Below are 23,705 nucleotides of genomic sequence, written 5' to 3' on the forward strand. Positions count from 1 at the left end.
GCAGATGGATTCTTTACCACTGAGCCACCTGGGAAGCCCCCAGAGACCTATGAGCACCATATAACATGGCCTCATTTTAAGAGATACTTAATTTACTTTATTAGTTCAGGCTCTCTGATTTCCAAATCTTAAACTGTCACTGCCTCTCAACTTCACTTAACTTCTATTTACCAAGGCTTTCAGGGAGCCAATCACCTCAACAAGGTGACTCAGCAAACAGCAACAAGAGGAACATTTTTTGCCCTCTTATCTTCTCTTCCCTCTGTTGGGAATGGAGTTCCATGTCATTTGGTATAAGTCAAAGTTTCTTCCATGAAGAAACTTGACCAGAGTCTTCCTGATCTTCTTTTGAATGCTTTTTATTTTTGTTGGTCAGTTGGTTGATATTTTCCTCATCTGCAGTGACTATAGGATGGCAGAACCAGAGACACTTAGCAAGGAAAATCAAGATCCTAAAAGTTAAAGTCCACACTCAAACCCTAAGATGGTTAGTGATTGGCTGCCTACCCCATGTTCACACACACACATACACACACACGCACACACACACACACTCACACACAAGTACACATTAGTTTCTAAGGAAAAACTCTTATATGGATCAAGGGAGGCTCAAGAAGGAGGGAATATATGCGTGCATCAGAGTGATTTGTTGTACAGCAGAAACTAACACAACATTTTGAAGCAATTAAACTCCAATAATAAAATTTTTAAAAAGGGCAAGATGGATGGAGCCTTCAAGGACACTGATTTGGTAACCATTGCAGAGAGCAGAGTTTTCATGGTAAGAGGAAGAAGTTTATAAATAGAAGTAAGTGGAGCTACTTCTCTCCCAGTACTTTGTAATTGATGTCATGACACCTTATTTCATATAATAGGGCAAAGATGGTGCAATAAGATTACCTCTAGCTTAAAAAGTAGCCTCACTGTCAGAGGTACCAGTGGGCTCAGAGTGGGACAAAGGAGAAGCAGATAGGGGCTGCCTCCCTCACTCTCAGAGTGTTCTCTCTCCATGTATCCATCAACAGCAGTGGATCTAGCAATGTCTGCTGATAGATTTGAGACAAAACAAAATTTTCATGAAATAGACTTCCACTCCCATGTCCCTGGGTATTGTTTTCCTACCTGAATTGAAGGCTGTATTGTGCTAGTGCTCAGGTCTATATGGAAAATTAACTTAATAAATCGATGCTTATCCATATAGGCTTATTTGGTTTTTTTTTTTTTTTTTTTTTTTGGTCCCACCATATGGCATATGGGATCTTAGTTCCCTGGAATGTGAAAGTGAAGTCGCTCAGTCATGTCCACCTCTTTGTGACCCCTTGGACTGTAGGCTGCCAGACTCCTCCATCCATGGGATTTTCTAGACAAGAATACTGGAGTCAGTTGCTGTTTCCTTCTCCAGGGGATCTTCCTGACCCAGGGATCAAACCTGGGTCTCCCGCACTGCAGGCAGACTATTTACCATCTGAGCTCAAAGTCCCTAGTTCCCTGATCAGGGATCAAACCTGTGCCCTCTGCATTGCAAGTGCAGAGTCTTAACCACTGGACCACCAGTGAAGTCTCCAGTTCAGTTCAGTCACTCTGTTGTGTCCGACTCTTTGTGACCCCATGGACTGAAGCATACCAGGCTTCCCTGTACATCACCAACTCCTGGAGCTTACTCAAACTCATGTCCATTGAGTCAGTGATACCATCCAACCATCTCATCCTCTGTTGTCCCCTTCTCCTCCTGCCTTCAATCTTTTCCAGCATCAGGATCTTTTCCAATGAGTCAGTTCTTCACATCAGGTGGCCAAAGTATTAGAGTTTGAGCTTCAGCATCAGTCCTTCCCATGAATATTCAGGACTGATTTCCTTTAGGATTGACTGGTTTGATCTCCTTGCAGTCCAAGGGACCCTCAAGAGTCTTCTCCAACACCACAGGTCAAAAGCATCAATTCTTTGGTGCTCACCTTTCTTTATGGTCCAACTCTCACATCCATACATGACTACTGGAAAAACCATAACTTTAACCAGATGGACCTTTGTTGGCAAAGTAATGTCTTTGCTTTTTAATATGCTGTCTAGGTTGGTTGTAGCTTTTCTTCCAAGGAGCAGGTGTCTTTTAATTTCATGGCTGAAGTCACCATCTGCAGTGATTTTGAGCCCAAAACAATAAAGTCTTTCACTGTTTCTTTCCATTGTTTCTCCATCTATTTGCCATGAAGTGATGGGACCGGATGCCATGATCTTAGTTTTCTGAATGTTGAGCTTTAAACCAACTTTTTCACTCACCTCTTTCACTTTCATCAAGAGGCTCTTCAATGAAATCTCCATATAGGCTTATTTGAAAGCACCTATACTCAGTCACGGAGAAGGCGATGGCACCCGACTCCAGTACTCTTGCCTGGAAAATCCCATGGACAGAGGAGCCTGGTAGGCTGCAGTCCATGGGGTCGCTAAGAGTTGGACACGACTGAGCGACTTCACTTTCACTTTTCAGTTTCATGCATTGGAGAAGGAAATGGCAACCCACTCCAGTGTTCTTGCCTGGAGAATCCCAGGGACAGGGGAGTGTGGTGGGCTGCCGTCCATTGGATCGCACAGAGTCGGACATGACTGAAGCGACTTAGCAGCAGCAGCAGTAGCATACTCAGTCACAAGGAGGGATTAAGCTAATTTTATAGTTTTCAACCTTCCACTGATTGGATTACATATTTTGGTTAGTTAGGAAATAAGATAAATCCTTAAAGACAAAATTAGCTTATAATCAGAAATTTAGTAAAGACAAAGTTTAATAAATATAAAATAATGCTGATTTTAATAATATTTTATTTTAGAATGCCTTAATATCATAAGTAATAGTATTAACATTGGAAAACCACCAATAAAACTACAGTAAAAGTGTTCAGTTCATATAACAAAAGGCATAACACAAAAACAAAGCAAAGAAATTAAACAGTAAAAAGAACTAAACAGAAACAAGACTGACAACATTTAATAATTGTAGTTATAAATGTAAATGCTATAAATTATGCCACTAAGTGACACAGAATATCTACTAGGATCAAAAAGGGAATCTAGCTATTTTTATTCATTATATAAAACTAAATAAAATATTCATAATGAAACAATCTAGCATGGAAAAGAGGTAATGAGTAAAAATTTCTCTGGAGTCATTACCAATGAGAAGAATTACAAATGCAAAAGCTGAAGTTCGGAATAAAGAGTTGAGATAGAGGACTGATTTAGGAATGGTAAGAAGCCTGCCAGGCGCCTCTGTCCATGGAATTCTCTAGGCAAGAATACTGGAATGGCCTGCCACTCCCCCCAGGGATTGAACCTGGGTCTCCTGTGTTGCAGGCAAATTCTTTACCATCTGACCCACCAGAGAAGCCCAAGAAATATGAATGAGTTTATTATTAGAGCTACGATAAAAGACCTGAGTGAAAAAGAGCCTTTCTGATCTCACTGGGGAAATGTGACCAAAGCATATGAAAAGTAAAAACACAAAAAATGCAAAAGGATTCCTCCCCAGAACATTGCAGCAGGAAGGAGCCACAGGCTGCAGGCCTGAGGGGTGAGGAACAAAGCCATAGGATCATCAGAGCTCAACATCAGTCATCCGATGATGTGCCAATATCTTATCTCCCGCCCCTTGTTTCCCTCTTATACAAGGTAACTTTGAAAACATGATAAATAGGGAGAAGGGATAACTAGATCTATTGAATTATGTGGGTTTAGGACAGATTAAAATGAATTGAAACGACAGTCTCCTTCAGTTGTCCATATGATGCATTAGCTTGACATTCAGAGGTTTCTTAGTCCACTCCAGCCTGCCTTTCTAGGCTTATCTTCAAATACACATGGCCCCAGAGCCAGCTTTTCAGCCAAAGTGGGCTATTCACCATCTCCTAAGTTTATCCTGCATGTTATCACCTTGTCTTGCTCTTCCTCCCTCCCTTTAAGGGCCAGTTTAAATTGCCCCTCATCTGAATATCTTCTCCTATAACTCCTGTTCGCTCTGTTCCTCCATCTATGACCCCTTAAACCATTTATTACATAATTATCCATATCATTTCATGCTCCACTGATTGGCCATTTATCTCTTTTATGGAGGTTTGATGCCTCACATGTGTCTGTCATTTCTCTACAAGTACACTGTTTGATTCCTGAGAGCCGGGCCATGTCTTTCTATCACAGCATTCATCATTTACCACTCTCTAATTTCAATTTGTTGATCAATATTATCTCACAAAAATGCCCACTATAAAACTTAAGGTTAACGATTACTTTCTTCATTGTACAGACTAGGTCATGGAAACTCAGAGAAGTTCAAAAACCTGCCCTACATCGTGTGACTAATAAGGGGCAGAATCAAAATTTGAATCCATGTGAATGGAACAAAGACCTACTTTCCCCAACAAGGCCGTGATGTCATTATGCCTTTCTGGTACTTCACACTAAAGTGCTTATAACATTTACGTATACAAAAGAGATTTTTCCATAAGAGTATTTCAGCTACTGTAGATGATTTGCCTGCAATTTGTACATTTGTAGCAGGGACATAGGATTTCTAGATTAGATCTAGAAAATAATTAAATCTAGAAAATTAAATCATTCTGTCTGCCTAGACAGAATGCCTATCCATGTGTAACATGTACACACAAACATGTGCATACACATACACAGATGTTTGCACCATGATAAATCAGCTGATCGATGCCGCACACAGATTTCCCTGAAAGGACATCATTGCTTTCTCAATGGCGAAATGAATGATCTTCATGGGCAAGGACATGGAAAACTTTTAATTCCACTTAAGGTAGAAGGGGGTAAAATCTTAGCAGAATGCTTCAAGCCTCAATTTTATTGTGAGAGTGCCCAGAGCTTATTGATTGGGTTTGTGGCTAGCATATTACTTTGAAGTAGAGACCTGTTCTTTGTGATAGTACCTTTGAAGAGCTCCTCTATTGAAAAGCTCTGTGTCCATTCATTGTTAATCATGATTCCAGAAAATCTAATGAGTGGAAAGGGAGCTTAGCAGGCTGGTTGTATTTTTTGGCTCCTGGTTTGTTCTCTATTTAAGAGAGGGGCATGATATCTCTGAAACTTATTAGGGTTCAGAAGTGCGAAGAAGCCTGACAAATAGAGGGGGACTGTGGGAGGGAAGAAACCAGAGTCTAGTTATTCATAGGTTCCCTGGATACCTAACTTCACTTCTCAGCATTGGACTTTCACCAAGTGCCTAATGAAAATAGTCATAACATTTCCTTCTTGTGTGTCTTTTGTACTTTAGCCACTTAAAAGTCACCTCAATGACTTGTTGGAATACAGTGCTGAGCTCAAATTCTGGAGATTCTGATTCAGTTGGTATATGATGGGGTCCAATGATTTGTGTTTCTAACAAGTTCCCAGGTGATAAGGACCCTGCTAGTCCATGGAACACATTTTGAGAACCACTGTCCTAAGAGACATGACACGTGATCATAAGACTCACCAGGTGATCATAGGAACATTTGGTCCCTTTAAGAAAATGTATTATAATGCTACTAGTTAGAAACTTCTCCTAAAACCAAACTTAAATATTTTCTCTACACCAACACCAGTATTCTTTCTTTTATCTCAGAGCATATTTGCTACATTATACTTATGTTCATGCTATCTCATGCCTTGTTCTTACCAACGCTAAGTTGCTCTCCACCAAATGCTGACAGGCTTGTTGTCACTGATGGGAGATTATCTTATTTTCTTGAGAAAAGAGTTTGCTTTCATGGGACAAAGGAGAACAGAAAGACTTATCTCTAAGGGAAGGAAACACTAATATCTGCTTCTTCTCCCCTCTTTTCCTCCTATTTTTCTTTTCTTCTGTTTCCTCTGCCCTCACTTTCTTCTCATGCTTCTTTTCTGTTAATCTATCCCCTTTTATTTTCTCTAGGTTTGCAAGTCTCTCTCTATCCCCTTTCTCTACAGAGGTTAGTTGAATGAGTTCATTATGATCTGCCCTGCCAACTTCCATCTCCATGACTTTATTTCTTCTTACTTTATCCTCAATATATGTCTTTTTCTGAACAAAATGAATACAACTATTTTTGAACCTTGAAGCGTGTCCAGTCTTTGAAACTTTCAGGCCGAGCAAGATGTTTGATGGTTATAATGACCTCTTCTGAATATCAGGGCACCCTCCATGTACACAACCTCTTTCCAAGAGTCTCAATAATGTGTAGATTGCTATATTTTTGTGCAGTAACATCATAATCCTGAAGACAATGGATTTAACTCCTGACCCCCAAACAGCCTGTTTTTAGGCAGTCCTTAGGCTCATGAAGTGACCTGGTATACAAGCTGTAGCCAATACCAACAAGAGTGCCCTTTGCCTGATGGTGACTAACCATCTAACCAAGCTAACCAGATTTTTCTTTGCTGAAGAGTTTGACTTTGAGACGCATGTAAAAACAGTGCTAACAATAGGAGTTGAAGTAAAGAATTGCCAAGGCACCAAAGCAATAGTCTGAAGGATAGTAAGTCATGGGACAGCCACTAAAATGTCTCTGCATCATCATTCTTTGAACTATTGTCAAGACCTGAACAAAGTTTCCATCACTAGGAAGCCTGGTTGCATATCATTTTAACAAATTGTTTGAGATAAGCTAAGAATCTCTATTCCTTATGCCTTACAGAAGCTGAATTTACAAACAACAGAGAAAGTTATTTTAAGACTAAGATCTAGACAGAAGGCATCGATGAGAGGTGCATAGTACATAGATTAGAGGTCAATAGTAGAATCCAGGATTGATCATCATAATCAGTAGCAGTCACTGATAAAATTTCAAAGCTCCAGTGTATTAGAAATTTCAGTCATTGTGTCTATCTGCCTATGACAGACCTCTGGGGCACTCACTCCTCTCAAAGCCACTGATGGAAAGAGAAATCTAACTGAATATTGTACAACCTCACTTAAGACTTCCATTGACATTATTAGACCAAAGGTGAACAAATACTTCAAAAGCAGCAGATGTGTGTGTGTGTGTGTGTGTGTGCATACCCAGGTTTGAACCCTGGGTCAGGAAGAGCCCCTGGAGAAGGGAATGGCTACCCACTCCAGTATTCTTGCCTGGAGAATCCCATAGACAGAGGAGCCTGGTCAGCTACAGTCCTTGGGATTGCAAAGAGTCATACATGACTGAGTGACTAACACACACACACACACATATAAAATTTTAAGAACTTTATATTTTTTATTTCATGTAATTATAGCTTATGAAATAAAAATAAACCTTTCACAAATGAGCTAAGCCAATCAGACCCCTTTATGGGCCATTTAAACTAAGAGAATTGAGATAATGATTTATTTAGCTCAGGGAACAGCAGTCTGAAAAATTACAAGGCAAATTTGAGCCCAAGAAGAACGGTATGAAAACTGAAGATGTCAAGATGCTGAGCCCCTGTATTGGCAGAAAGTGCGATGCTCAGGAATCATAGGTAGAGAAGAGACAGAGAGAACCAAAGACAGAGAAAGCACACAGCTCATACAGGGGGATGAGAGAGCTTCTGGTCCAAAAGATGCCTTGATTGTAAAAAAAAAAATTCTGACCCAGTTTTAGTCTGTGTCGAGCTTGACAATAACTCTGATTTTCCTTGAAACTCAGATATGTCGAGCCACTTGCTTGAGATTATTCAGTGAACACGGAGAGGAGTGGGTATTTCAATCCAGACTGGCTTGACCCACTTCTTTTGGTTTTTCCAGAACATGGTATTGTGTAGTGGAGCCTTTACATACTTGGAAGAAGGTATGAGTCTTAAAGATCAGTGTGTGTGTGTGATCTATCGCTCATTTTTTTTCACATGTATGTGTTTGCATATGTGGATGATAGTCTCCTTTTTAAAAATTTTTGGCTGCATTGGGTCTTCATTGCTGCATGCCAGGTCTCTCTAGTTGTAGTAAGAAGGGACTACTCTTCTTGCTGCCCACAAGCTTCTCATTGTGGTGGCTTCTCTTGTCGTGGAGCACGGGCTCTCGGGCACGGGCTCGGTAGTTAAGGCGTACAGGCTTAGTTCTTCTGCAGCATGTGGGATCTTCCTGGACCAAGGATCGAACCCATGTCCCCTGCACTGGCGCTTGGATTCTTATCCACCAGGAAAGCCCAAGGTTTCCTTTTGATGATTTAGAAAGTGCTCCTCTATCTCATCTATTGCAAACTTTTTCAATCACAAAGTTTCTGGCAATCGAGTATTTTACTGAAATAAACAAACTTAAATTTTCTACTTATATTTTACATGAGATTCCCAGACTAAAAAGTCACAAAATTACATGAGTCTAGAAATCCCTTTCAGATAATCAGTTAAATACTCAGGAGTTTCTAAAATCCAAGAACTGCTAGGTATTACCAGTCAGCTTGGTGTTCTTTGAAGAAATTCAGGTGTCCAGACAGCCATTGTTTCAGTTTTAAATATAACTGGCAAACTTCCAAAAATATCCATACTTATGGCCATCAACATTCATTTCTGGTGTTCAGTTGAAGTCTTATATATCATTCACAGATACACAGAGCATTATCTCTGGACTCTAAACCATGAGATGCCTCTGCCTTGAGACCACCTACATGCCTTTCCCCAGTTCCCCAATATACAACCTTTAGCTGAATGATAACTTTGGTAAGCAGATAGGCAAAGGTATGTGTATGTGTAATTTGGCTTTCTTGAATCTGAACAATCTATTATGCATTTCCCTTTTCACTTTTGTACTGTGCTTCCAAGGAACCATACCATCAAACTTATATTTATCTTGCCCTCAAATCTAATAAAAAGATCACGAGTAAATGACAAAGAATAATACAATCAGTGTGGCTCACTCCTTCCCATCATGCCAAATACAGTGAAAATATTGCTGAGATGTGAATTAGGAGATGTGGTTTCTTGTTCCAGTTTAATTGCTGAGAGTGTGACTTTAGACCAGTAATTTAATCTCTGAAAAACCTTCCAGAGTGAAAAGAAAAACCCTGTCATGCCTTTCAGTTCCAACAACTCTGAACAGATGGGATGATGCATGTAGCAACATACTCAACACTTAAATAAGTAGAAGAGGCCTGCCTATGAATGAAAGAAGAGTGTTAGGTTAGCAATTAGCATTGAGAGCAGACCCATTGAACAGGGGGTTCTATTTTAAGAGATAAGTTTATTTTATAATCGCCAAAAAACAAGGTGGGCCTCTGATGTTTACTTAGAAATAATCAGTTTGGTTTGATCCTTTTGTTTAAAAAATATTTTCTCTTATAGAAAAATCTCTTCAAAAAATAAGCAATTATTACAGTGTAATTTTTGGCATCTTAAAGGCACACATCCACCTGCTATGACATCAAACTGGGGTTTGCATTCTAGGATTTTGGAATCTAGGAACTAAAATGATAACAGGAATTATCCATGAAAATTCAACATTATTTTTATAGGCATCCACATAAAAAAAGTGTTAATTACTTTAATGGAAAAAATACACCAACAAAATTACTAACAGTGTTTTCTAATGATGTTGTTGGTTTGTTGTATTCTCATGCTAACATGAATTTTAAAAATTTTTCACATTTTGAAACTTTATATTAAGTGTGTGTGTGTGTGTGGTTGAGGAGGAGGACTTTGGGTGGAAATGCTTTGAATTCTATTGGGACACATTTTCCTGGAGTTATTTGCTTCTTAAAACAAGTCAATACCATCATTTATAACCATAACCCTGAAGGCATCATAGTTGCCTGAATATATAAATGAAATGAAATGTGCAATTTGCAGAGTGTTTAGCTGAGTACTTTAAAATATGGAATGGTTTGGGGGAATACGTACAAGTAAAAAAAAAATCATATGTGATGCTATCTAGGAATGTTTATTAAATGCCTATTTGTGGTTGTGTTTGACATTCTAAGGGACACAATGAATGTAACTGTGAAATCACAGAACTATAAAGATGGAAGGAATTTAAAGTGAGTCTTATGTAGCTTGTACACTTTACTGATGAAGACTCTGAAGTGAAAGATGATGAGTCCTGAGGTCACTAAGCTGGAAAGAAATAGGGCTCATACCCAGGATTCCTGAGACCTAGTTCAAAGCTCCTTCTAATACACTCCCTTTAAGAGCCCTCTTATATCCACTATTGCTTAACGTGCATATAAACAACCAAGCAATTGTCTAAACCCAGTGTTACAGCTTTGTCAACACCTTTAACAGTGGGTTGGAGAAGGAAATGGCAACCCACTCCAGTATTCTTGCCTGGAGAATCCCAGGGATGGGGAGCCTGGTGGGCTGCCGTCTATGGGGTCACACAGAGTCGGACACGACTGAAGCGACTTAGCAGCAGTAGGAGACTTCAGGCCATTACTAAATCATTTGATTAATGTCGATAGTGCAGATCTTCCAGGTTCTGAAATGGATGACTGTATGGACAGGGAGCTGATTGGACAGAGTATTGGGCCTATGTACAAAGGGTATATGGAAATGTATTCCTTTTCTTCTTGCTGTGTTGATTTGCTTGGGAGTAGAGGCCAGAAAATTGTTAGGAAAGAGAATCCTGAAAGTAAATCAAATCACAAGTCTTTAGAGAAAAACAGTCAATTAGGTCACATATAGATCACCTCATGTGGCAAGGATAGGGTTGCTTCTCAGGGACTGGACCTTTGTGTTGTATTTTATCTCCAAATTGCTTTGCAAAGACATCAGATATGCACACTCCCCATTCTTCTGTTCCACTGTTTACCATATAATGGCCCATTATGAAGGCTTTGCTGAAGGCAGAAATTAACCTTTTGGAGAAATTTCCTTCCATTAAGTTTAGTTACATGAATCCAGACTGATTTTCTTTCAGATGGGAAGTTTTTTTTTTTTTTTTTTTTTTTTAGCCAGTATTTAAGTGCTCTGGGCTTGACTGTCTATGAGAGACTTCCTGGTGGAAACAAAATTGTTAGCTATGGTCTCCATGGTGATTTTTTTAAGGCCAAGTTTGAATCAATCTTCTAAATATTGAGGCATAATTTGTGAATGCAATTGAATGAATAATAATAGAATCATCAACAATACAGCATTACCTTTAATTCTGATGTTTGAGACTTTCTGCAGACTTGCTCATAACTGACCTTCAAATTGGTTTCTCAGCATGACCTTAAAGGTTGCCCTTCCTCAATCATGTTGTTCTAGCTAAGCAGTTGTGTTTTCTTTCACAGCACTATATATCTGGTTCTTTAAAGAGCAGCTCTATTCCACCCACTCCTGGGTTTTTCCCTTAAATCTATTCCATTGTAATCCTTCTTATTTTATGCAATTCACGAAACACAGGCTCCCTTGCCCTAGGAATCAATACACTGGAAAGAATTCTGTTTTGAATATCAGGAGACCTAAGTTTTAACTGTCAAAACATGTTATATGGCTTTATTTAAGTTTCTTGGTCTAAAAGTCCAGAAAGTTGAGCCAGATCATTTCCAATGTCCTTCGTCTTTAGATTTGATGATGAATCTCAGTCACAGAAACAAAATAATAGTCATCAAAGAGCACTGTTTTCTTGCTCCATCTTTTTAATAGAATGGTTTTCATCCATGGTCTTTTCAAACATGTGCTTCAAGTTCAGAAATATGAAATGTAACCAAAAGGTTCTGTGAGCTAATGAGAGGAAGGAGTGAATTCATCTCTCTGAGAAGATGCCTGTTCTGATAAACTTGCAGAATGGGTCTGCAGGCTGAGAGTGCTGTTAACCACATGTTACCACTGGCAAAGTGGAGATATCACATAATATATTTTTTCTATTATCTTTCTTTAAGTATCCAGAAAGCAGTTAAAACAAGAAAAACTCTAATAAATCATCATTGGCCAAGAATAAGTAAGTTAGTTTTAGGGGGTCATCCATTTAGGCCAATAGACCTGGGGCGTGAATCATCAAATGGACCGAGGGGAGGGAGAATGAACCTGCTGGTGTGCGCTGTGCTTGTAACGGGCTTTCTTCTCTTTTTCTTACATGTCCCTCCATGTTAAGCTACACACAGGTTAAAAAGGGAGTAACCAGAAAGCAAACTCCCCCTGGAAGCTCTCCTTCAAGTCACGCATAGCTAAAAAAGTATCTGTTGACTGCTACTATGTTTTATCTATGTGTTATGGGGTCAATATAGTGTGGTGGCTAAGATTACAGCCCCAGGAACCAGTTAATACAGTCCTTAAAACACTACCTGTCTCATAGGTAGCTAACAGTAAATGTTTAATAGGATTAATAGTTGCTGTTGATCCTTCCTGGGCACAGACACAAATTGAAGGAGATAATGTTTCTGCCTTCATAGACGACCAAAGTAAACCCTACCTACATTCATAAATACTTCAAAAACACCATGTTTGAAAAAAAAAATTGTGGTTAAAAGGATAAAATGTAGTTCAACATTCTGGACTGTTGTTCCCTTGGTACCACCCACCACATTGCCCAAGCTTATGTAATTATAAATTGAACAAACATTGGTCTTACATTAAAATGTAAAAGGCATGTAATACAGTTACACTGTAATCTGGGTAGCATTGGTCCTCCAAGCTGAAAAAGACTTCTTTTTATTATGGGCATGAAAATGAACTCAGCTAGTTTTCTCCTGAGTCCTCAACCTTCCCACCTTCTAGATGCCTCCATCCTATCCTTTTGACTATGGAGCCCCCTCCTCATGTCTTGTGTGACAGCAGAGAGGAATTAGAGGGCCTTGCAGTGTTTTAAAAGTTAGCTGGCTTAGACGATAATGTGGGTGCTGTGAGTTACCTCGAGGAAGAAAGTGGTTTTACACGTGACATTAAAATTAAGTGTATACTTAATATATGTCCTACAGACACATTGTATTTCCTTTTTCCCCCTTGTCCTATGCAGTTGTTATTGTTCAATGGCTAAGTTGTGTGTAATGCTTTGTGGCCCCATGAACTGCAGCACGTGAGGCTTCCTTGTCCTTGACTATCTCCTGGAGTTTGCTCAAATTCATGTTCATTTAGTCAGTGATGCCATCCAACCATCTTATCCTGTCAACCCCTTCTCCTCTTACCCTTGCAGTCCAAGAGACTCTCAAGATTCTTCTCAAACACCACAGTTCAAAAACATCAATTCTTCAGCATCCATCCTTCTTTATAATCCAACTCTTACATCCACACATGACTACTGGAAAAACCATACCTTGACTATACGGACCTTTGTCAGCAAAGTAATGTCTCTGCTTTTTAATATGCTGTCTAGGTTTGTCATAGGTCCTGGTTAGTTATCTATTCATCTCCCCCGTCTTGGTGTCCATGTGTTCACCCATTCATTCTCTAGGTCTGTATCCCTATTTCTGCTTTGCAAATAGGTTCACCTGTACTGTTTTCCTGGATTCCACATATATAAGTTAATATACTATATTTTTCTTTTCCTCTCCAGGGGGTCTCCCAGGTACCAGACATAAAGGTTTTTCTTACAGTGATCCTCTGATTATCTTTACTTCCCCCTCACCCATATGTTTTAAGAGAACTTTAACAAACTGCTATGCTAAGTCACTTCAGTCATGTCTGACTCTGTGCGACCCCATAGACGGCAGCCCAACAGGCTCCCCCATCCCTGGGATTCTCCAGGCAAGAACACTGGAGTGGGTTGCCATTTCCTTCTCCAATGCATGAAAGTGAAAAGTGAAAGTGAAGTCACTCAGTCGTGTCTGACTCCCAGCAACCCCATGGACTGCAGCCTACCAGGCTCCTCCATCCATGGGATTTTCCAGGCAAGAGCACTGGAGTGGGGTGCCATTGCCTTCTCCATAACAAACTGCAGTTATTCACAAATGTGGTGGCCCTGCTTGGTTTTTGTTTTGTTTCAATAAATGACATGGCACCTCCTGGCATGAAGGAAGCATGGTTTCAACTCTGAAATATTACTGCATTTGGCCTTTACTTGGGATGGGGGCCTTTCCAACGGGGACCTTATTTAGCCATTCTTTAAACACTTATGGTGGGGGAAAAAAATTAAGTGTATGCTTGAATCCAGGGGCTGCACTGTAAGGCAGCTGAGCTACTCAGAAAGGCATGGCCAGTGAGAAGGCAGGGAGGACAAGGCCCCTTCTAGGCATGGAAACAAGTAGCTGATGGGAGAAGCTTCTCCGCTGCTACAATCAGGGTGGTGGCAGAGATGCTGAACTCCTCCAGGGGCAAGCTGGGGTCCACTCCTGCTGTTACCCTGCCGTTTCTAAAATCCCTGGGACCACACCACCCCAGGCAGCAGCAGGTGGTCTCTAACCTCACTGTGTTTCCCAGTCACCCACGCTCCATCCTCCGCTCTGTTAAGGAAAGAGTTTATGGAAACACTGAGAGCCCTATGTTTGTGTTCAGCCCCACGTCAGGTCTGAGTGATAATGAAATCTTGTTCCTGTCACGCTGGGGGATTGCAGAGAGCAATCGGAGACTGGTAAACAGAGAAACTTACCCTGATGATTGTACGTGGGTTTTAAAGGGCAGGTATGATTAGAAATGTGACTCTAAAAAGGGATTTCAACGTTCCAGATTTATTTCCTTTCCACGACTCTCCTGTTACATCCACTTAGTTTACAAATATAAGCAAAAGAGTCCTAATTTCAGCGGTGGGAAGCTCCGAAAGAGCTCGGACGAAAGCAGCCTCATGTCCCGTCCTTCTTGGCATTTGAAGAGCCCTGGCCACCAGCGCGGGACCGAAGGCGGTGGGAAGCGGCTGAGCAGGCGGGAGGCGGGACAGATGGTGATGGATGTGTCCGATGCGCGGTGCATCCGCTAAGCAGGTGCTCCAGCTTGGGTTCCTGTCGCGCTGATTAATCCAGAGCGTGTCAGCCACCCTCGCTGTTGCCCCGCTCTGTCAACAAGTGCGTCTGAAAGGACAGATTCCAAACTGTAAACAGAACAACTTGTTTTAAAAAATGACAAGAAAAAAGGAAGAAGAAAAAAGAAAGGAAATAGAAAAAAGTAAGAAGCAGCAGCAAAGCTCTCACTCTGTGGCAAGCCTTGTAGTAGCAGGTGGGAATTCTAGACGTCTTTATTCTTGTGGCAAACTGGCTATTATCTGGTGCATTCTGGCACATTCTCTGAGCTGGACAGCTCCAAGGAATCCGGACTCAGCATCATACTATATAGTAGGCTTTATGCCAGCACTTTCACTTAAGTATTATAGGAAGAATGTTAGCAGGACTGTTAACATTTTCTTTTCTTTCAACCTGTGAAGTATCATATGCCATCTACTACCTGTTGTTGTTACTGTTTCGTCACTAAGCCCTGTCTCTTTTGCGGCCCCATGGGCTCCTCTCTCCCTGGTATTTCCCAAGCAAGAATACTGGAGTGGGTTGCCATTTCATTCTCAGAGGATCTTCCCAACCCAGGGATTGAACCCACATCTGCTGCATTGGCAGGTGGATTCTTCACTGCGGAGGCACCAGGGAAGCCCCTATTATTTCTATTTGTTACACAGTTCCGTAGGGGGCAGGGTAGGGATTGGATCATTTAGTCTCCTAGCATTCCTTGTTGTGAGAAATTCAACTTTTGGGGATCCCAGCCAAAGACAAGGTTATTCAAAGACAATCCCAATAAACCCGATTCCCAGTTTCCCAGCATCTATGGGAAGACTTGTAACCCAAATCTGGTCAATAAAATTGAAATGGAAGTCTGCTGGGAAAGGGGTGAGAAGAAGTAATCTTTAAAATGCTTGCTTTTCTGATGAACAAAAATGGAAGTGGTTTCCAACAACTTTTACTCCTTTCATAGACTTCCTGTCTTGTACTCAGATACAATGGCTGGAGCTGCAGCAACCTTTCTGTGATCAGAAGATAAAGGCTATAAGAGTGGCAGACACAGTAGACCTACTAGAGCTGACTCACTGAAACAACAGTAATTGCCTACTTCTCCTGTTGTTGTGGGAGAAAAGCAAAGTCTTGTTTTTTAAAGCCTGTGTAATCAGGTTTTATACTATAGAAAGCTAAACATTTCCTACTCATATGGTGGGAAAGGATGGAACTGTTCTTTATCACTGGAGGGAGATTCGGCAATTGCAAGCACCTAGCCTAAGATGTATAACCAAACTGAGATTGACCCAAGTAATTATCACCTTGTGGGGATTTGGGCAAAGCAGATGTGAAGTCTCGAAGCAGATAGTGGGGTTCTCTGAATGGGTGGGGATCAAAGTTGAAGCACCACAAAGTCTTTTAGGGATACTCTGGCTGTTTAGGTCTGGGTATATAAAAGCAGACTCTGCTTGGTAGAGATTAACAGATCCAAGAAGGAAGACTGATCTTTAAGAAAAAAAAAAATTGGATTTTACAAAAAAAATCTTCATTTTGCCGTTACTCTACAACATTGACTTAGTTTCTACTGTACAGAAAAGTGACTCAGCCATACCTATACAAATATCTTCTCTTATTTTGTGGATTTATTTCTCACGTAGGTCATCACAGAACACTGAGTAGAGCTCCCTATGCTATATGTTAGGTTCCCATTGTGTGCGTGCTACATCGCTTCAGTCTTGTCTGACTCTCTGCGGTCCCGTGGACTGTAGGGCTTCCTCTGTCCATGGGATTTTCCAGGCAAGAATACTGGAGTGGGTGCCATGACCTCCTCCAGGAGATCTTCCTGACCCAGGGATTTAACCTGCGTCTCTTACATCTCCTGCATTGGCAGGCGGGCTCCTTACTGCTAGCACCACCTGGGAAGCCCAGGTCCTCGTTAGTTGTCTGTTTCATGCATCATAGTCTATGCATGTCAATCCCAATTCATCCCACCCCCTGCCCCCCTCGTTGTGTCCATACACTAGTTCTTTATGTCTGTGTCTTTATTTCTGCTTTGCCAATAAGTCTGTCATACATAATGAAGTAAGTCAGAAAGAGAAAAAAATGCATATTGTATATTAACACATGTATGTGGAGTCTAGGAAACTGTGTAGATGATCTTACTGACAAAAGAAGACTGAGCTTCTACACTACTTTGGCTTCATTTTTCTGGGGAACTGCACTAAAACAAAACAAAGACAAATTTAAAAAAAAAAAACAAAAACTGTCTTCTCTCAGGACCTCAGGGCACGAGTCATTTTCAGACAAAAGCGGAACTCCAGCATTGTCCTGCTGTAAAGAGCCCAATCTAAAGCCTGCTTCTCATGCATCCCTTACACTTCCCTCTCTCCATCTGGCTCTTGCTTTTTGCCACTTCTGACATTTCCACATTCTCCTGTTTGCACTTCTACATAGCCTTTCTAGGAAGTATTTCTGCCCTCAAGCCTAGTATAGTGCCTCCCTACAGAAGTACTGCCTCAATGCTTTGCCTGCCAAGTCACTTCAGTCATGTCTGACTCTGTGTGACCCCCATGGACTGCAGCCCCCTAGATTCCTCTGTCCATGACATTCTCCAGGAAATAATACTGGAGTGGGTTGCCATGCCCTCCAGGGGATCTTCCTGACCCAGGGATCGAACTCACATTTCTTATGTCTCCTGCATCCGGCAGGTGGGCTCTTTACCACTAGCACCACCTGGGAAGCCTTTACTCTGCCTGAGTTGGGAATACTGAATCCCACAACGATGAGGGAAGCCAACCAAATGTGCTGGCCTTCATTTAGGCTGAATCTTGATGCCAATGGAGGTGCAACAGTTCTTTTAAACCTTCATTTATTTATTGGCTGTGCTGGATCTTTGTTACTTCATGGGCCTTTCTCTAGTTGTGGTAAGTGGGGGCTACTCTTTAGGTGTGGTACTCGGGTTTCTCATTGTGGTGGCTTCTCTTGTTGCAGAGCAAGAGCTCTAAGGCACACGGGCTTCAGTAGTTGTGGCATTCGGGCTCTGGAGCACAGGCTCAGCAGTTGTGGTGCGTGGGTAGTAAACAGCACAAGCCTTGATCTCAAACTGGGCAATGTACCCTGTTCTCTTCATTAAGACAGCAGTGTCAACTCTGAACCCAGAGACTTGGTAACTCAAATGCTACTCTCCTCTTTAAGCTCCTCCGCACTAAAGACACACACACACACACACACACACTCACTCACTTCTCTCTCACTCAGTACACAATGGTGTAACCAGAATAAGATGACAATAGTGAACACACTTGGAAAAAGAAAGGTGAGGGAGGCAGCAGATACTGATCATAGTGATTCTGCTTGAAAACTGAAGATTTTTAACCCCTGGTGGAGTGGAGTTCTAGTCAAGTCTTGCACATGCTCTCTAGAAAGTTTCATTTGTCCATTTCCTCTCTATTCCCTCCTGGCTGTAGGAGGGGTTCCTCAGAGGTCCTAGAATTGTCTCAAGTTTCAGGCAGAGCCATTTTGTAAACTTGTGTCTTCTTAGATTCATTCCTTTGAAAATGTAGCTGGATTCCAATTCATTGATTTTCACCCAGCTCCATGTGCTAGTAATCGGGCCTTGATAGCTTCAGAGATATTATATATTAGAGTCATTAGCCTACTTATTTTTGCCCTCATACCTCTCTCTCAACTTAATTAAAATTATCTTAAAGCTCTCAGATTCCATCTGATCTTTGCCCTGAATCATTTTATCCCTCTATAAGGTTAGTCTGGACATTTGTCATTCAAAGTCTTTTCCAATTTCTTCTCTTACAGTTTGAGCTTCAGAAATAGTTTTCCAACCCTACAGGGCTCCACATTTCCAGACTCTTTCTGTTTCATTCCAACTCATTTCTGCTTGTACACAGGTTAATTTATTCAGCTCATGTCTTTCTTATAACAACCTTCCTAAATTCATAGTAGTAGCTAATACATCATTAATAACAGTTATTTAAAAAAATTTCCCTAGCATTGCAAACTTGGGGAAATGTTCTGTTCTCAATGTTTTCATTGTTAAGCATGGATCATCGTTTCAGCCTTTATGCCCTTACCAATATCACATACATCAAGCTTCTGTCATGTGTTACCCTATTTTTGGAAATGATATTCATTTTAATTAGGATAAGTAAGTTTTGCTGTTAAAGCATACCAACCTTCAAATCTCCATGACTTAACAGAATAAAGGATTATCTCTCATTTAATTCAGGTAAGATACAGATGAAACAACCTTCTTTCTTCCCCAAGTTACACATCTGAAACACACAGTCTTCAAGATCAGCATGGCAGAGGAGGAGAAGAAACATTTTGTCTAGCTTCTTGAAAAGGGAACCCCACCCACACTGTTGGTGGGAACATAAATTGGTACAGCCACTATGGAGGCAGTGTTGAGGTTCCTTTAAAAATTAAAAACAGAGTTACCATACAATCCTTCAATCCCACTTCTAGGCATATATATGAAGAAAATTATAATTTGAAAAGATACATGCACCCCAATGTTCAAGGCAGCACCGTTTACAACAGGCAAGGCATGGGAGCAACCTAAGTGTCTATCAACAGAGGAATGGCTAAAGAAGATACAATAATACAATGAAATATTACTCAGCAATTTAAAAGAAATAAATGATGCCATTTGCAGAATATAGATGAACCTAGAGACTGTCATACTAAGTCAACTAATTCAGGCAGAGGAAGACAAGTATCATATAATTTTATGTGGAAACTAAAAAGTGATACACATAAGTTTTTTTACCAAACAAACAGAAACAGACTCACTACCATAGGAAATAAACTTAAGGTTGCCAAAGGGGAAAGGGGCAAAGAGAGGGATAAATCAGGAGTTTGGGATTAGCAGATACAAACTACTATGCATAAAGTAGATCTTATAACAAGATCTTACCATATTTCACAGGAAACTGTATTCAATATCTTAAACTATAATGAAAATAATCTGAAATTAACATCTATTGTATATGCAATATATATGTATGTACTACATATTATATATATATAACTGAATTACTTTATTGTACTCCAGAAACTAACACACTATTGTAAATCAACTAAACTTCAGTAACAAAAACACAAAAACTCACAAAAAATGTCTTATTGAGATAGAGTCAGGGCAAGAATGTTTCAGATTGAAGGATCAACATGTGCAGAGAAAGCAAATTTTAGGTTAAGAGTCAAGAGACTAACTCAAAATTGTTTCTGATGATGATAAGATGCATTCCAAGATATCATTACACTGGACTTCTTTTTGTTCCGGCTTTTAGCAATTTTGAGGACATATGGAATTCATGGGAGGGATGGAATAGGGAGGGACAGAAATACAGTATTTGAAATATTACAAGAACATGTAGTACCTACAGACAGGAACAGAATATTTTTTTGTCTAACTTTTGCTTTTTATTTTTAATTTTCTTTATTTTTAATTGGAGGATAATTGCTTTACAATATTGTGTTGGTTTCTGCTCTATATAGACATAAATCAGCTGTAGGTATACACATGTCCCCTCCCTCTTGAACCTCTCTCTCACCTCCCACCCCGTCCCATCTCTAGAGGTCACAGAGCATCAGATTTGAATTGCCTGCATCATACAGCAAATTTCCACTGGCCATCTAATTTTACACATGGTACTGGATATGTTTCAGTGCTACTCTTTCAATTCTTCCCACCCTTTCCTCCCCAACCCCCTGCTCCCATGTTCACAAGTCCATTTTCTGTGTCTGCATCTCCATTGCTGCCTTACAAATAGGTTCATCAGTACCATCTTTCTAGATTCCATATATATGTGTTAATATACAACATTAGTCTTCCTGTCTGTGATTTACTTCAATCTGTGTAATAGGCTCTTGGTTCATCCACCTCATTAGAACTGACTCAAATGTGTTCTTTTTCATGGCTGAGTAATATTCCGTTGCATATATATATATATATATATATATATATATATACCAAAATTTCTTCATCCGTTCATCTGTCAGTGGACATCTAGGTTGTGTCCATGTCCTAGCCTTTGTAAATACTGCTGCAGTGAACATTGGGGTACATGTATGTCTTCGATTAAGGTTTCCTAAGTGTATATACCCAGGGATTCTTGGGTCATATGTTAGTTTTATTCCTAGTTATTTTTAAGGAATCTCCATACTGTTCTCCATAGTGGCTTTGTCAATTTGCATTCCCACCAACAATGTGAGTGGGTTCCGTTTTCTCCACTCCCTCTCCAGCATTTATTAGAACTAGAATATTTTTAATGCCTTCACTGTCAGAGATGAATTTATGTGTTTCACATTACTTAGAAAACAAGTTTAATTAATCATTATCTTTCACTTAGTTCTGCCTTCAGGAGTTGCTTTAAGGGCAATTATTATGGATCACCAAAATAGAATGACAGTATAATTTATTGGCCAAACTTGGCCACTTTTGTGAGTGAAAGGCTATGCTATAAATACAGTAGGGCAACGAGTGTTAACCAATCGTATCCTGGGAAAACAGGGATATATGGTGTCATGGAATTTCTATAAAAATCATGAAATGTTCACATCCATATTTATAATGGAAAAGTATAAAAGTATGATATTAATAAACAAATAGACAGGTATTCTAATTCTCATAAAATTATCTAATGCACAGTTGATAAATGAAGTTATAAATAAAACATTTGATACCATGGAAAGAGTTCACAATACATTAAGATATGAGAAAGGTTAAAATTTGATTTCTATTCATAGTGTGGGGAAAAACATAGTGTAGAATTTTACAGCATATTAACACCATTTAACTTGAAATGCTGAACGGCAGAATGGTGTGTGTGTGTGGTGGTGGTGTGTGGGTACTTTTCCTTTACTTAATCATATTTTCTAGCTTGATTCATTCTTACTAGTCAGCAGTTTAGGGAGTCCTGTAAAAAGTCTTTCAAAAGTTACTTGTGGACTTGATCAAGGTTTTTAACTAGTGGATTCAGCTGAAGGGCAGCTCAGAGTCAAAGAAGAATAATTCTTCCCAAACGTATAGCACTTCCACTTTAAAGAGCTTTCATGTGCATTATCTGATTTGATCTACTCAACAGCAGACTGGTATTATAATTCTCATTTTACAGTTTCAGATTTGGAATTTCTGAAAGATTAACTTAATTGCCCAAAGTCAAAAAGATGTTTGGAGGTAAGGTGGGAATATAGTTCCTGTCTCTCAACACTGAGTCCAAATTTCTTTTAAAGGTAGATTCTTGGCGCCCTCCTGGCTTGCTGGCTGTGACCTGAAATTTTATTACAGACAGCACTGAGGGGCTGCAATTGGGTTAGAGGGGATCTCTGGAAAATTTGTCTTGAAACTTCATATGCACTACTGATGTACTTAGCAGATTGGGTCTTGCCTGATCACCAGAAAAGTAAAACACTGAATTTAATAAAAATTCAATGCTAGTCACATAATCTGAAGGCTTGATTGTGTCTGAAGGGTGTAACATTTAAGATTTATTTTTCTTCCTGGTAGAATTTACTCCAATTCTATTTTATATAGTTTAAAGTATTAGCTTAGCTTTTCCCCCATAAACAAAAACACAGGGTCACAAGCCTTCTATTCATTTATAATAAACTTGCTATCATTATTAATGTATCTTAGGAGATGTTCATAAAGAGTGTGTGGGTGGTTGAAAGGAGTTAAGCATTAGTTTGGCTTCCTTGATGGCTCACCTGTAAAGAACTGGCCTGCAATGCAGGAGACACAGGAGATGCCAGTTCGATCCCTGGGTGGGGGAGATGCCCTGGAAGAGGAAATGTCAACCCACTCCAGTATTCTTGCCTGAGAAATTCCATGGACAGAAGAGACTGGTCGGCTACAGTCCATGAGGTCACAAAGAGTCGGACACAACTGAGCGACTGAACAGGCAGGCACACACGTAAGCATTAATTTAGCCTTTGCACGCCCTCTGCTTATGACTCAGAAATGTGCATCTTCTCATTTGGGTTTGTGAGCAATACTGCTTGTTAGGGCTCAGATCTAGCCAGGAATATTTAATTAATCAGTTAGAAACATGAAGATCTGCCATTGTTGTTTCTTTGGAAGTTAAATGCTAAATTTGTGAGTGATGGAAAAGAGTTATAGGATAAATCCCTAATATATGTTTCCTGATGCTTATTCTAATGAATATAAAGCTTCCTGACTCCTGTTGATTAGGTATATTTTTGAGTTAGAGCAGACACTTAATTTCATATTTAAATAATTGCTTTAAATAATCACAGAATTAAAGGACAGTCACTCACATTTGCATAATTTCTAGTCTTGAAATCTGACAACCTAGTCTCAGAGACCCGGCCTCAATTTATATTGTTGATGTTTAATATTTAGTATTCCTTTGAAATTTATAGCAAGTATTTCATAAATTATTCTCAGTAGACTTTATGTCAGGTACTTAATAGTTTATGTTGTTCTGAGACCTTATAATTTGCAGATGGCATTTAAAATGGTTGTCTGACCATGGATTCAGGTGGGAAGGGAGAGGACATTGTGAGCTAATTCCAGGGAAGGTTTTCTATTAATTTATGTACTTATTTTTGATATTTTGTTGTTTTTTCATTTGCCAATAGTAAACAAATAAAATCAGATTTTGTTTTACAACATGAAGCAAAGAAATGTGGATGTAATAGACAAAAGTGTATAAATCTTGACTGAGCACCATGGTTCAAATCTCAGCTTCCCCAATTAGCGATAAATGAATTAAGGCAAATTAGACTTACATTTCTCGTTTGATTTCCTAATTTTAAAAAGACCTAATTTGTCAAGTTGTTCTTCCCATGTGGTGCTAGCGGTAAAGATCCTGCCTGTCAATGCAGGAGACATAAGAGATACGGGTTCGATCCCTGGATTGGGAAGATCCCCTGGAGGAGGGCATAGCAACCCACTCCAGTATTCTTGCCTGGAGAATGCCATGAACA

The 23,705-nt window shown here is 39.9% G+C and overlaps 1 non-coding gene across 1 annotated transcript; it reads right to left on the reverse strand.

Annotated features, from left to right (window-relative positions):
- Window positions 1–1,487: 1,487 nt before the first annotated feature.
- TRNAA-UGC (transfer RNA alanine (anticodon UGC)) lies at window positions 1,488–1,560 on the reverse strand. The gene has a single exon. It is a non-coding gene; the product is annotated as a tRNA-Ala (tRNA).
- Window positions 1,561–23,705: the final 22,145 nt, after the last annotated feature.

The sequence above is a fragment of the Bubalus kerabau genome, chromosome 19 (genome assembly GCF_029407905.1).
Source record: "Bubalus kerabau isolate K-KA32 ecotype Philippines breed swamp buffalo chromosome 19, PCC_UOA_SB_1v2, whole genome shotgun sequence".
NCBI classification, from domain to species: Eukaryota; Metazoa; Chordata; class Mammalia; order Artiodactyla; family Bovidae; genus Bubalus; species Bubalus kerabau.